Here is a 13,964-nt window from a genome sequence, read left to right on the forward strand (position 1 = left end):
GGGGTTAACATGACAGGCCCCTAGGGGTTAACATGACAGGCCCCTAGGGGTTAACATGACAGGCCCCTAGGGGTTAACATGACAGGCCCCTAGGGGTTAACATGACAGGCCCCTAGGGGTTAACATGACAGGCCCCTAGGGGTTAACATGACAGGCCCCTAGGGGTTAACATGACAGGCCCCTAGGGGTTAACATGACAGGCCCCTAGGGGTTAACATGACAGGCCCCTAGGGGTTAACATGACAGGCCCCTAGGGGTTAACATGACAGGCCCCTAGGGGTTAACACGGCCACTGTAGGACCTGACAGGCCCCTAGGGGTTAACACGGCCACTGTAGGACCTGACAGGCCCCTAGGGGTTAACACGGCCACTGTAGGACCTGAAATGGTTAACTCATCTCCTCCAGACAATCTGTTCTTTAGACGCCAGCCCCATCCTCCCCCTCACCAAACCTGACATGGAGATGCACTACCTGCCCCAATTCATAGTGCCAACTGTAAAGTTTGGTGGAGGAGGAATAATGGTCTTTGGCTGTGTTTTAAATAATGGCTGGGGTTGTTTTTCATGATTCGGACTAGGTCCTTTAGTTCCAATGTAGGGAAATCTTAACACTACAGCATACAATGACATTCTAGATGATTCTGTGCTTCCAACTTTGTGGCAACAGTTTTAGGAAGGCCCTTTCCTGTTTCAGCATGACAATACTCCCGTGCACAAAGCGAGGTCCATACAGAAATGGTTTGTTGAGATCGGTTGTGGAAGAACTTGACTGCCCTGCATTGAGCCCTGACCTCAACCCCATTGAACACCTTTGGAATGAATTGGAACTCCGACTGCTAGCCAGGCCTAATCGCCCAACATCAGTGCCGACCTCACTAATGCTCTTGTTGCTGAATGGAATCAAGTCCCCTCATCAATGTTCCAACATCTAGTAGAAAGCTTTCCCAGAAGAGTGGAGGCTTTTATAGCAGCAATGTTCCAACATCTAGTGGAAAGCCTTCCCAGAAGAGTGGAGGCTGTTATAGCAGCAATATTCCAACATCTAGTGGAAAGCCTTCCCAGAAGAGTAGAGGCTGTTATAGCAACAAAGGAGGGACCAACTCCATATTAATGCCCATGATTTTGGAATGAGATGTTGGACGAGCAGGTGTCCACATACTTTTGTTGTGTAGCAGTACACTTTCTTTCAATGTCCTCTCTTCTCTCCAAGGAATAAATTGCCGTCTAACACTGGAACCGAACCGAAGGAGAGAGCCTGGGAGAGGGAGAGCCTGGGAGAGGGAGAGCCTGGGAGAGGGAGAGCCTGGGAGAGGGAGAGCCTGGGAGAGAGAGAGCCTGGGAGAGGGAGAGCCTGGGAGAGGGAGAGCCTGGGAGGAGAGAGCCTGGGAGGGAGAGAGCCTGGGAGGGAGAGAGCCTGGGAGGGAGAGAGCCTGGGAGGGAGAGAGCCTGGGAGGGAGAGAGCCTGGGAGGGAGAGAGCCTGGGAGGGAGAGAGCCTGGGAGGGAGAGAGCCTGGGAGGGAGAGAGCCTGGGAGGGAGAGAGCCTGGGAGGGAGAGAGCCTGGGAGGGAGAGAGCCTGGGAGGGAGAGAGCCTGGGAGGGAGAGAGCCTGGGAGGGAGAGAGCCTGGGAGGGAGAGAGCCTGGGAGAGAGAGCCTGAGGGAGAGCCTGGGAGGGAGAGAGCCTGGGAGGGAGAGAGCCTGGGAGGGAGAGAGCCTGGGAGGGAGAGAGCCTGGGAGGGAGAGAGCCTGGGAGGGAGAGCCTGGGAGGGAGAGCCTGGGAGAGAGAGAGCCTGGGAGAGAGAGCCTGGGAGAGAGAGAGCCTGGGAGAGAGAGAGCCTGGGAGAGAGAGAGCCTGGGAGAGAGAGAGCCTGGGAGAGAGAGAGCCTGGGAGAGAGAGAGCCTGGGAGAGAGAGAGCCTGGGAGAGAGAGAGCCTGGGAGAGAGAGAGCCTGGGAGAGAGAGAGCCTGGGAGAGAGAGCCTGGGAGAGAGAGCCTGGGAGAGAGAGAGCCTGGGAGAGAGAGAGCCTGGGAGAGAGAGAGCCTGGGAGAGAGAGAGCCTGGGAGAGAGAGAGCCTGGGAGAGAGAGAGCCTGGGAGAGAGAGAGCCTGGGAGAGAGAGAGCCTGGGAGAGAGAGAGAGAGAGCCTGGGAGAGAGAGAGAGAGAGCCTGGGAGAGAGAGAGAGAGAGCCTGGGAGAGAGAGAGAGCCTGGGAGAGAGAGAGAGCCTGAGAGAGAGAGAGAGAGCCTGAGAGAGAGAGAGAGAGCCTGAGAGAGAGAGAGCCTGAGAGGGAGAGAGAGCCTGGGAGGGAGAGAGAGCCTGGGAGGGAGAGAGAGCCTGGGAGGGAGAGAGCCTGGGAGGGAGAGAGCCTGGGAGGGAGAGAGCCTGAGAGAGAGAGAGAGAGCCTGAGAGAGAGAGAGAGCCTGAGAGAGAGAGAGAGCCTGAGAGAGAGAGAGCCTGAGAGAGAGAGAGAGCCTGAGAGAGAGAGAGAGCCTGAGAGAGAGAGAGAGCCTGAGAGGGAGAGAGAGCCTGAGAGGGAGAGAGAGCCTGAGAGGGAGAGAGAGCCTGAGAGGGAGAGAGAGCCTGAGAGAGAGAGAGAGCCTGAGAGAGCCTGAGAGAGAGAGAGAGCCTGAGAGAGAGAGAGAGCCTGAGAGAGAGAGAGAGCCTGAGAGAGAGAGAGAGAGCCTGAGAGAGAGAGAGAGCCTGAGAGGGAGAGAGAGCCTGAGAGGGAGAGAGAGCCTGAGAGGGAGAGAGAGCCTGAGAGGGAGAGAGAGCCTGAGAGGGAGAGAGAGCCTGAGAGGGAGAGAGAGCCTGAGAGGGAGAGAGAGCCTGAGAGGGAGAGAGAGCCTGAGAGGGAGAGAGAGCCTGAGAGAGAGAGAGAGCCTGAGAGAGAGAGAGAGCCTGAGAGAGAGAGAGCCTGGAGAGAGAGAGAGAGCCTGAGAGAGAGAGAGAGCCTGAGAGGGAGAGAGAGCCTGGGAGGGAGAGAGAGCCTGGGAGGGAGAGAGAGCCTGGGAGGGAGAGAGCCTGGGAGGGAGAGAGCCTGGGAGGGAGAGAGCCTGGGAGGGAGAGAGCGCCTGAGAGAGAGAGAGAGAGCCTGAGAGAGAGAGAGAGCCTGAGAGAGAGAGAGAGCCTGAGAGAGAGAGAGAGCCTGAGAGGGAGAGAGAGCCTGAGAGGGAGAGAGAGCCTGAGAGGGAGAGAGAGCCTGAGAGGGAGAGAGAGCCTGAGAGAGAGAGAGAGCCTGAGAGAGCCTGAGAGAGAGAGAGAGCCTGAGAGAGAGAGAGAGCCTGAGAGAGAGAGAGAGCCTGAGAGAGAGAGAGAGAGCCTGAGAGGGAGAGAGAGCCTGAGAGGGAGAGAGAGCCTGAGAGAGAGAGAGAGCCTGAGAGAGCCTGAGAGAGAGAGAGAGCCTGAGAGAGAGAGAGAGCCTGAGAGAGAGAGAGCCTGAGAGGGAGAGAGAGAGCCTGAGAGAGCCTGAGAGAGAGAGAGAGCCTGAGAGAGAGAGAGAGCCTGAGAGAGAGAGAGAGAGCCTGAGAGAGAGAGAGAGCCTGGGAGGGAGAGAGCCTGGGAGGGAGAGAGCCTGGGAGGGAGAGAGCCTGGGAGGGAGAGAGCCTGGGAGGGAGAGAGCCTGGGAGGGAGAGAGCCTGGGAGGGAGAGAGCCTGGGAGAGATAAGGGGATAGAGAGATAGGAAAGAAAGGCAGAAAACTGAAGTAGGCAGTCTGTCTCGACACGACCCCAGCTCAAATGATCCTCCCAATATTGTTTCGACAGAGGCAACGTTCCCAGAGCTCAGAACAAACACAACGCCGCTTGTTTGCATTTCTAAAAGGACGTCTCGCGCTCCGCTGTTTGATTTTAATGAGCGTTGGTGTAATCTAACATACATGCTTGTCCTTATTCATGTAACAGAACCAAAGTAAGCCACATAAACCTCGACGCCGAGGATGCTAGGTCAGGTCTGTTTATTGGTAGAGCAAAGCCCTTGTTTGATTTGGAATCGTGACCGCGACTGTTCGTCCTGCTCGCTTGTTGTCTAAGTCTCCAACCTCTTCTGTCCCTCGATGGTTGAGGTCCACTGTCTGTCTGAATAGTATTCACATTGCTACTAGTGTGGATCCAGACGCTGTGAATTACACGAGGGGCTTGTGTACGGTGCTTAACCCAGGCTCTCGTGCTCCCAAAGCCCCTTTCTTTATTCTGTAGGGTCTTTGTGTACTGACTGAATCATGTTAGGAGTTATCTTGGCTTGAAACCCCTCTAAGGCTCGGCAATATATCAAGTTCATTCGGATTTTAATGTTTTAGCTCGATATTCCCAATGCCTGTATACCAAGAATATGTTGTTTTGTGTGTGTTTTTCTGGGCGTTTTATGTCCACTTGTTCTCTTGTTGTATTTTTGGTCTCATCTATTTCGCTCCTTCTGTGCTGTGTTCACCTTCCCATTTATACACACACCAAGCCCCTCCCCCTGCTACACACACCAAGCCCCTCCCCCTGCTACACACACCAAGCCCCTCCCCCTGCTACACACACCAAGCCCCTCCCTCCCTGCTACACACACCAAGCCCCTCCCCCTGCTACACACAAGCCCCTCCCTGCTAAGCCCCTCCCCCTGCTACTCACACCAAGCTCCACCCCCCCCTCCCCCTGCTACACACACCAAGCCCCTCCCTGCTACACACACCAAGCCCCTCCCCCTGCTACACACACCAAGCCCCTCCCTCCCTGCTACTCACACCAAGCCCACCCCCCCCTCCCCCTGCTACTCACACCAAGCCCCCCCTGCTACTCACACCAAGCCCCCCCCTCCCTGCTACTCACACCAAGCCCCCCCCCTGCCCACCAAGCCCCCCTCCCTGCTACTCACACCAAGCCCCCCTGCTACTCACACCAAGCCCCCCCCTCCCTGCTACTCACACCAAGCCCCTCCCTGCTACTCACACCAAGCCCCCCTCCCTGCTACTCACACCAAGCCCCCCCCTGCTACTCACACCAAGCCCCCCTGCTACTCACACCAAGCCCCCCCCCCCCCTGCTACTCACACCAAGCCCCCTCCCTGCTACTCACACCAAGCCCCTCCCTGCTACTCACACCAAGCCCCTCCCTGCTACTCACACCAAGCCCCTCCCTGCTACTCACACCAATGTTCACCTTCCCATGTTTATGCCTCAACTCTTCAAACTGACGCTACTAAAACGGGAGTATCAATGAACATTGATTCTGGAAAAGGAATGCTCAGTTTATCATGAGCGGTAGCGCTAGCAGCCTTTTAGCCAAAGACTGTTTTACTAGCTGTCTAGTCTGTGTTTTATAAATGTGCAATAAGAAAAAAACAGCATTTGTATAAGTAACTGGCAACTGGTTCTCATGCTGAGAAACACATCTGAACAGAGTGGGCAGGCTAGCTAGCCTGCTGCTCAAACCGTTGGAGACGAACAGCAGGAGGCTCCTCCCTCTGCTACTCACACCAAGCCCCTCCCCCTGCTGCTCAAACCGTTGGAGACGAACAGCAGGAGGCTCCTCCCCCTGCTACTCACACCAAGCCCCTCCCCCTGCTGCTCAAACTGTTGGAGACGAACAGCAGGAAGCCCCTCCCCCTGCTACTCACACCAAGCCCCTCCCCTGCTGCTCAAACCGTTGGAGACGAACAGCAGGAAGCCCCTCCCCTGCTGCTCAAACTGTTGGAGACGAACAGCAGGAAGCCCCTCCCCTGCTGCTCAAACCGTTGGAGACTAACAGCAGGAAGCCCCTCCCCTGCTGCTCAAACTGTTGGAGACTAACAGCAGGAAGCCCCTCCCCCTGCTGCTCAAACTGTTGGAGACGAACAGCAGGAGGCTCCTCCCCCTGCTGCTCACACCAAGCTCCTCCCCTGCTGCTCAAACTGTTGGAGACGAACAGCAGGAAGCTCCTCCCCTGCTACTCACACCAAGCTCCTCCCCTGCTGCTCAAACTGTTGGACACGAACAGCAGGAGGCTCCTCCCCTGCTGCTCACACCAAGCTCCTCCCCCTGCTGCTCAAACTGTTGGAGACGAACAGCACCAAGCTCCTCCCCTGCTGCTCACACCAAGCTCCTCCCCTGCTGCTCAAACTGTTGGAGACGAACAGCAGGAGGCTCCTCCCCCTGCTGCTCACACCAAGCTCCTCCCCCTGCTGCTCACACCAAGCTCCTCCCCTGCTGCTCAAACCGTTGGACACAAACAGCAGGAAGCCCCTCCCCTGCTACTCACACCAAGCCCCTCCCCCTGCTGCTCAAACCGTTGGACACGAACAGCAGGAAGCTCCTCCCCCTGCTACTCACACCGTTGGAGACGAACAGCAGGAAGCTCCTCCCCCTGCTACTCACACCGTTGGACACGAACAGCAGGAAGCTCCTCCCCCTGCTACTCACACCGTTGGAGACGAACAGCAGGAAGCTCCTCCCCCTGCTACTCACACCGTTGGAGACGAACAGCGGGAAGCTCCTCCCCCTGCTGCTCACACCGTTGGAGACGAACAGCAGGAAGCTCCTCCCCCTGCTGCTCACACCAAGCTCCTCCCCCTGCTGCTCAAACCATTGGAGACGAACAGCAGGATGTGTTCATAACAATTCAACTGTTCTACCTTGTTATCTAGCAGATAGATCCACGTTGACTCAACTTGAAATGTAAAAGATTAGCTGGCTAATCACTAGTGCCTGGGCAATCACTAGCACCTGGGCTAATCACTAGCACCTGGGCTAATCACTAGCACCTGGGCTAATCACTAGCGCCTGGGCTAATCACTAGCGGTTTGAAATGCAGTGTATTTTACTTTTAATTGCACAACAAATCTTATTTGGTGAAACATTTTTTTATCCACAGCGCTTTTTGAAAGTATTCAGACCCCTTGACTTTCCACATTTTGTTACGTTACAGAATTATTCTAAAATGATGAAAAACAACCTTTAAATCTACACACACTACCCATAATGACCAAAGCAAAAACAGGTTTTTCGAAATGTTTGCAAATGTATTACAAACTGAAGTTTAATTTTAATTTTACCTTTATTTAACCAGGCAAGTCAGTTAAGAACATATTCTCATTTTCAATGACTGCCTAGGAACAGTGGGTTAACTTGCCTGTTCAGGGGAACAGTGGGTTAACTGCCTGTTCAGGGGCAGAACGACAGATTTGTACCTTGTCAGCTCGGGGGTTTGAACTCTCAACCTTCCGGTTACTAGTCCAACGCTCTAACCACTAGGCTACGCTGCCGACCCACCCCCAAGTATCACAATTAGAATAACTATTCAGACCCTTTAGTCAGTATTTTGTTGAAGATACTTTGGCCACGAATAAAACCTTGAGTCTTCTTGGGTATGATGCTACAAGCTTGGCACACCTGTATTTGGGGAGTTTTTCCCATTCACCTCTGCAGATCCTCTCAAGCTCTATCAGGTTGGATGGGGCGCGTTGCTGCACAGCTATCTTCTGGTCTCTCCAGAGATGGTTGATCGGGTTCAAGTCCGGGCTCTGGCAGGGCCACTCAAGGACATTCCCGAAGGCACTACTGCGTTGTCTTGGCTGTGTGCTTAGGGTCGTTGTCCTGTTGGAAGGTGAACCTTCGCCCCAGTCTGAGATCCTGAGCGCTCTGGACCAGGTTTTCATCAAGGATCTCTCTCTCTGTACTTTTCTCCGGTCATCTTTCCCTCAATCCTGACTAGTCTCCCAGTCCCTGCCGCTGAAAAACATTCCCACAACATGATGCTGTCACCACCGTGCTTCACTGTAGTGATGGCGCCAGGTTTCCTCGACGTGCTGCGTGGCATTCAGGCCAAAGAGTTCGATCTTGGTTTCATCAGACCAGAGAATCTTGTTTCTCATGGTCTGAGAGTCCTTTTATGTGCCTTTTGGCAAACTTCAAGCAGGCTGTTGTGTCTTTTACTTTGGAGTGGCTTCCATCTGGCCACTCTTCCATAAAGGCCTGATTGGTGGAGTGCTGCAGCGATTGTCCTTCTGGAAGGTTCTCCCATCTCCACAGAGCAACTCTGGAGCTCTGTCAGAGTGACCATCATGTTCTTGGTCACCTTCCTGACCTAGGCCACTCTCCCCGATTGCTCAAATTGGCCAGCTCTACGAAGAGTCTTGGTGGTTCCAAACTTCTTCCATTAAAGAATTATGGCGGCCACTGTGTTCTTGGGGACCTTCAATGCAGCAGAAATGTTTTGGTACCCTTCCCCAGATCTGTGCCTCGACACAATCCTGTGTCGGAGCTCTACAGACAATTCCTTCGACCTCATGGCTTTGTTTTTGCTCTGACGTGCACTGTCAAGTTTGGGACCTTTATATAGACAGGTGTGTGCCTTTCCAAATCATCTCCATTCAATTGAATTTACCGCAGGTGGATTCCAGTTGTAGAAACATCCCAAGGATGATCAATAGAAACAGGATGCACCTGAGCTCTATTTCGAGTCTCATACAAAGAGTCTGAATACTTATGTAAATATAGTGTTTCTGTTTGATTTATTTGCAATAAATGTACTAACATTTCTAAACCTGTTTTCACTTTGTCATTATGAGGTATTGTGATGTCATTGTGATGTCATTGTGAGGAAGAAATCATTTTTTTGAATTGAGGTTTTAATCAATTTCAGAATATGGCTGAAACATAACAATGTGTGGACAAATGAAATCTGTCTGGAATACATTTCCGAATGCACTGTATACCGTGAATCGCCCATAAGTTTGAGGTCATATCGCCCTACTCCCATCGAGAGACGGGGAGACGGGGGAGCAGAGAACAGAAAAAAGGGTTGTCTGTCTGCAGAACCCCTGGTGGTATAATCTCTCCTGTTTTGAATGAGTGGGCCAGACGGCAGCTCACATTACGTTCTTATTCCCCCGACACACGGCACGCCACGGCAGCCCACATTACGTTCTTATTCCCCCGACACACGGCACGCCACGGCAGCCCACATTACGTTCTTATTCCCCCGACACACGGCATGCCATGGCAGCTGTCTTTGGTTAGGTAAATATTGTGGTTGTTCCTGTATCACTCTTGCCCCCTCCCCCAGCTGTTTCCCTCCCCTGTGCTTCGCTCCCACTTCAACTATGACGGAGAAAATGAGAAAAGAAAATCCAGAAAATCACATTGTAGGATTTTTAATGAATTTATTTGCAAATTATGGGGGGAAATAAGTATTTGGTCACCTACAAACAAGCAAGATTTCTGGCTCTCACAGATGTGTAACTTCTTCTTTAAGAGACTCCTCTGTCCTCCACTCGTTACCTGAAAATCCTACAATGGGATTTTTTTTTTCTCATTTTGTCTGTCATAGTTGAAGTGTACCAATGATGAAAATTACAGGCCTCTCATCTTTTTAAGTGTGAGAACTTGCACAATTGGTGGCTGACCAAATACTTTTTTGCCCCACTGTATGTAGTTCACCTATTAATGGCTCTGGTCAAAAGTAGTGCACTTTATAGGGAATAGGGTGCTAATTGTATTTATTTACCTCTCCGTCTGAGAGAATCATCTGATAAACGCTCTATGATATGGTGCTAACGGCTAGCAATGGCGTTCAACCCTTGGTGGGGGAGGGAGAGAATATGCTTCCAGTCCTTTCTTCGGCTGATATTAAAAAGCTCTCCATTTGATGATGGGTACAGTACGTCTCATTGCTCCTTCATTTATATAAGAAACCAGATGCTTTTCTGTTTTGTCAACTCTCAGCCCTCAGGTCTGGAGCCAAGTTCCTGCCATGCTCGGTCTGCTTTTAGCCCGGTGGCCTGGACCGCCACCTACCTTGAGAGTACTCACACACACACACACCTAATACGCTTCAAACAGGGATTTATGAGGTGGCTGGATGCACTGTGGCTTAGAGCAGGTTGGTCGGGGCCCAAAGTTTCAAGTGTCTGCCAAATCCAGAGTCTAAGGAACCTGACTCTGCATGCTACCATTCCTCATCCTCTGTGTCTATCTCCCTCGGCCCCCCTCGGTCTTGGTCCCCCTCGGTCTCATCTACCCTTGGTCTCCAGTGTCTAAGGAGCCTGACTCTGCATGCTACCATTCCTCATCCTGCTCTCATTCTCTCTGTAGAAGAGAATGGAGGAGGGGAGAAGGGTCTCTGTCTTTCTGTTTCTTTGTCTCTCTCTCTCTCTCTCTCTCTCTCTGTCTTGCTCTCTGTCTCTCTCTCTCTGTCAATTTTTCTACTCTGCCTCTCACACATACAAATCATATTTGCTGCCAGCTTTGTCCCTTCTCTCTCACACACGTACACAAACTTCTCACTGACTATGTTACTGAATCCCACGTATGCATTATGCCAGGAGGGAGAGAAAAAGGGGAGAGATAGGGGGGCAGGTGGATGTCTGTCTGCCTGCCTGCCAGGGAGACAAGAAGAGGAGTTGTTAAACTGTGTGAGAGGTAGCTGGCTGCTGGACCAGACTGGACTGGCTGCTGGACCAGACTGCACAAAAGGAACACCTATGTGAGAATGCTATTCATTGACTACAGCTCAGCGTTCAACACCATAGTACCCTCAAAGTTCATCACTAACCTAAGGATCCTGGGACTAAACACCTCCCTCTGCAACTGGATCCTGGACTTCCTGATGTGCCGCCCCCAGGTGGTGAGGGTAGGTGGCAACACATCTGCCACGCTGATCCTCAATACTGGAGCCCCCCAAAGGTGCGTGCTCGGTCCCCTCCTCTACTCCCTGTTCACCCACGACTGCATGGCCAGGCACAACTCCAATACCATCATTAAGTTTGCAGACGACAAAACGGCTGTAGGCCTGACCACCGACAACGACAAGACGGCCTATAGGGAGAAGGTCAGAGACCTGGCTGGGTGGTGCCAGAATAACAACCTCTCCCTCAACAATGAGACAGCCGATAGGGGGGAGGTCAGAGACCTGGCTGGGTGGTGCCAGAATAACAACCTCTCCCTCAACAATGAGACAGCCTATAGGGAGAAGGTCAGAGACCTGGCTGGGTGGTGCCAGAATAACAACTTATCCCTCAACGTAACCAAGACAAAGGAGATGATTGTGGACTACAGGAAAAGGAGGACTGAGCACGTCCCCAGTCTCATCAACGGCGCTGTTGTGGAGCAGGTTGAGAGCTTCAAGTTCCTTGGTGTCCACATCAACAACAAACTAGATTGGTCCAAACACACCAAGACAGTCGTGAAGAGGGCACGACAAAGCCTATTCCCCCTCAGGAAACTAAAAAGATTTGACATGGGTCCTGAGATCCTCAAAAGGTTCTACAGCTGCAACATCGAGAGCATCCTGACTGGTTGAATCACTGCCTGGTATAGAAACTGCTTGGCCTCTGACCGCAAGCCACTACAGAGGGTAGTGCGTACGGCCCAGTACATCACTGGGGCTAAGCTGCCTGCCATTCAGGACCTCTATACCAGGCGGTGTCAGAGGAAGGCCCTAACAACTGTCAAAGACCCCAGCCACCCAAGTCATAGACGGTTCTCTCTACTACCACATGGCAAGTGGTACCGGAGTGCCAAGTCTAGAACAAAAAGGCTTCTCAACAGTTTTTACACCCAAGCCATAAGACTCACGAACAGATAATCAAATGGCTACCTGGACTATTTGCATTGTGTCCTGCCTCCCCCAACCCCTCTTTTATGCTGCTGCTACTCTCTGCTTATCATATATGCATTGTCACTTTAACTATACATTCATATACATGCTACCTCAATTAGCCCGACCAACCAGTGCTCCCGCACATTGGCTAACCGGGATATCTGCATTGTGTCCCACCCACCACCCGCCAACACCTCTTTTTACGCTACTGCTACTCTAAGTTTATCATATATGCATAGTCACTTTAACCACATCTCCATGTACATACTACCTCAATCAGCCCGACTAACTTGTGTCTGTATATAGCCTCTACTGTACGGAGTCCCTCTACTGTACGGAGTCCCTCTACTGTACGGAGTCCCTCTACTGTACGGAGTCCCTCTACTGTACGGAGCCCTCTACTGTACGGAGCCCCTCTACTGTACGGAGCCCCTCTACTGTACGGAGTCCCTCTACTGTACGGAGTCCCTCTACTGTACGGAGTCCCTCTACTGTACGGAGCCCCTCTACTGTACGGAGCCCCTCTACTGTATGGAGCCCCTCTACTGTATAGCGCCCCTCTACTGTATAGCGCCCCTCTACTGTATAGCGCCCCTCTACTGTATGTAGCCTCTCTACTGTATATAGCCCCTCTACTGTATAGCGCCTGTCTTTTTGCTGTTTTATTTCTTTACCTACCTGTTGTTCACCTAATACCTTTTTTCTACTATTGGTTAGAGCCTGTAAGTAAGCATTCCACTGTAAGGTGAAATACCTGTTGTATTCGGCGCACGTGACAAACTTTGATTTGATGTGACGTGTGACTGTCTCATGACATACAACCGTAGCTTTACGGAGAAAATGCTCTTATTTAAAAAATAAATACAAAAATGTCACTCCTGTTGGCTCCACGTCAACTTGTTGGCATTGTGATTCTACAAGTGGAAACGACAGGTTCTTCGCTGCCGGGTCGACACGCAGCGGGGGTCTGCTCTTCTTCAAGCGAGAACAAAGAATGGCCTCCCACTGTGCTGAGAACCTATCAGCAGTCTAACGGCAGTCAGATTCTCTGTGTTTCATGCTTTACACTAACGGTGTCGGAGTTAGAGAGACAAAAGGCCAAGCGTTTTTCAGAAGCTGACAGGGTACCAGACAAGGATCTCACCAGACCCTTCAGTCTTACAGCGTTTGTCAGGAGACTCATTTCAAGCCTGTTTCAGTCATCGGACGGTGTCTAATGGGTGTTAGTCTGTGAAGTGTTTTATTTTGATACATAGGTGTGTGTGGTACTCTGCTGTGTGTTTTCAACCCCTGTCAGAGGTTTTGATGATGGAGAAAATGCAGAAAATTCCACCACACCCTGGTCTGGTTCATAACAGAGGACTGTTAGCTGCTGAACACACTGGTCTGGTTTATAACAGAGGACTGTTAGTCTGCTGCCATCCCAGTGTGTTCAGCAGCTAACAGTCCTCTGTTATAAACCAGACCAGTTAGCCTGCTGCCATCCCAGTGTGTTCAGCAGCTGGTTTAAACAGTCCTCTGTTATAAAGAGACCAGTGTGGACACACTTCAGCAGGCTAACAGTCCTCTGTTATAAACCAGACCAGTTAGCTGCTGAACACACTGGGATGGTTTATAACAGAGGACTGTTAGCTGCTGGACACACTGGGATGGCAGCAGGCTAACTGGTCTGGTTTATAACAGAGGACTGTTAGCTGCTGAACACACTGGTCTGGTTTATAACAGAGGACTGTTAGCTGCTGAACACACTGGTCTGGTTTATAACAGAGGACTGTTAGCTGCTGAACACACTGGGATGGCTGGATATTTTATTTTTCGTTGTGGTTGTCACATGTTTGTGGGTTAATTTTAGGCCTAGTATATTTTTTATATCCTTCAACACGTGTGTGTGTGTGTGTGTGTGAGGACACAGGTGTGTCTTGCTGTCTCTCACTCGACCCATTTCATTCTCTCCTCTGGAGAAGGGCCAGATTCATTTCAGCCATGCTCCTATTCCCATCAGGAGGGGTGGGGAGAGAGAACACAGAGCCCAGAGGCCAAATGCTCACTATAATTAACCTAATTATAGATTCCTTTTAGTTTTTAACCTAATACCATCATCTTCTTGTGATCTTGTTTTGACTTAGTCTTGCTAATGCTTCCTGTGTCATAAATAGTATTGCTATGCCATGGGCTGCTGCTACTGCTGCTAATCAAATCAAATTTTATTTGTCACATACACATGGTTAGCAGATGTTAATGCGAGTGTAGCGAAATGCTTGTGCTTCTAGTTCCGACAATGCAGTGATAACCAACAAGTAATCTAACTAACAATTCCAAAACTACTGTCTTATACACAGTGTAAGGGGATAAGGAACATGTACATAAGGATATATGAATGAGTGATGGTACAGAGCAGCATACAGTAG

At 51.4% G+C, this 13,964-nt stretch overlaps 1 pseudogene; it reads left to right on the forward strand.

The window, feature by feature from the left end:
* LOC123991449 overlaps window positions 1–13,964 on the forward strand; it is an 85,510-nt pseudogene that overhangs the window by 25,445 nt on the left and 46,101 nt on the right.

Source organism: Oncorhynchus gorbuscha, linkage group LG12, assembly GCF_021184085.1.
Source record: "Oncorhynchus gorbuscha isolate QuinsamMale2020 ecotype Even-year linkage group LG12, OgorEven_v1.0, whole genome shotgun sequence".
In the NCBI taxonomy this organism is placed as follows: Eukaryota; Metazoa; Chordata; class Actinopteri; order Salmoniformes; family Salmonidae; genus Oncorhynchus; species Oncorhynchus gorbuscha.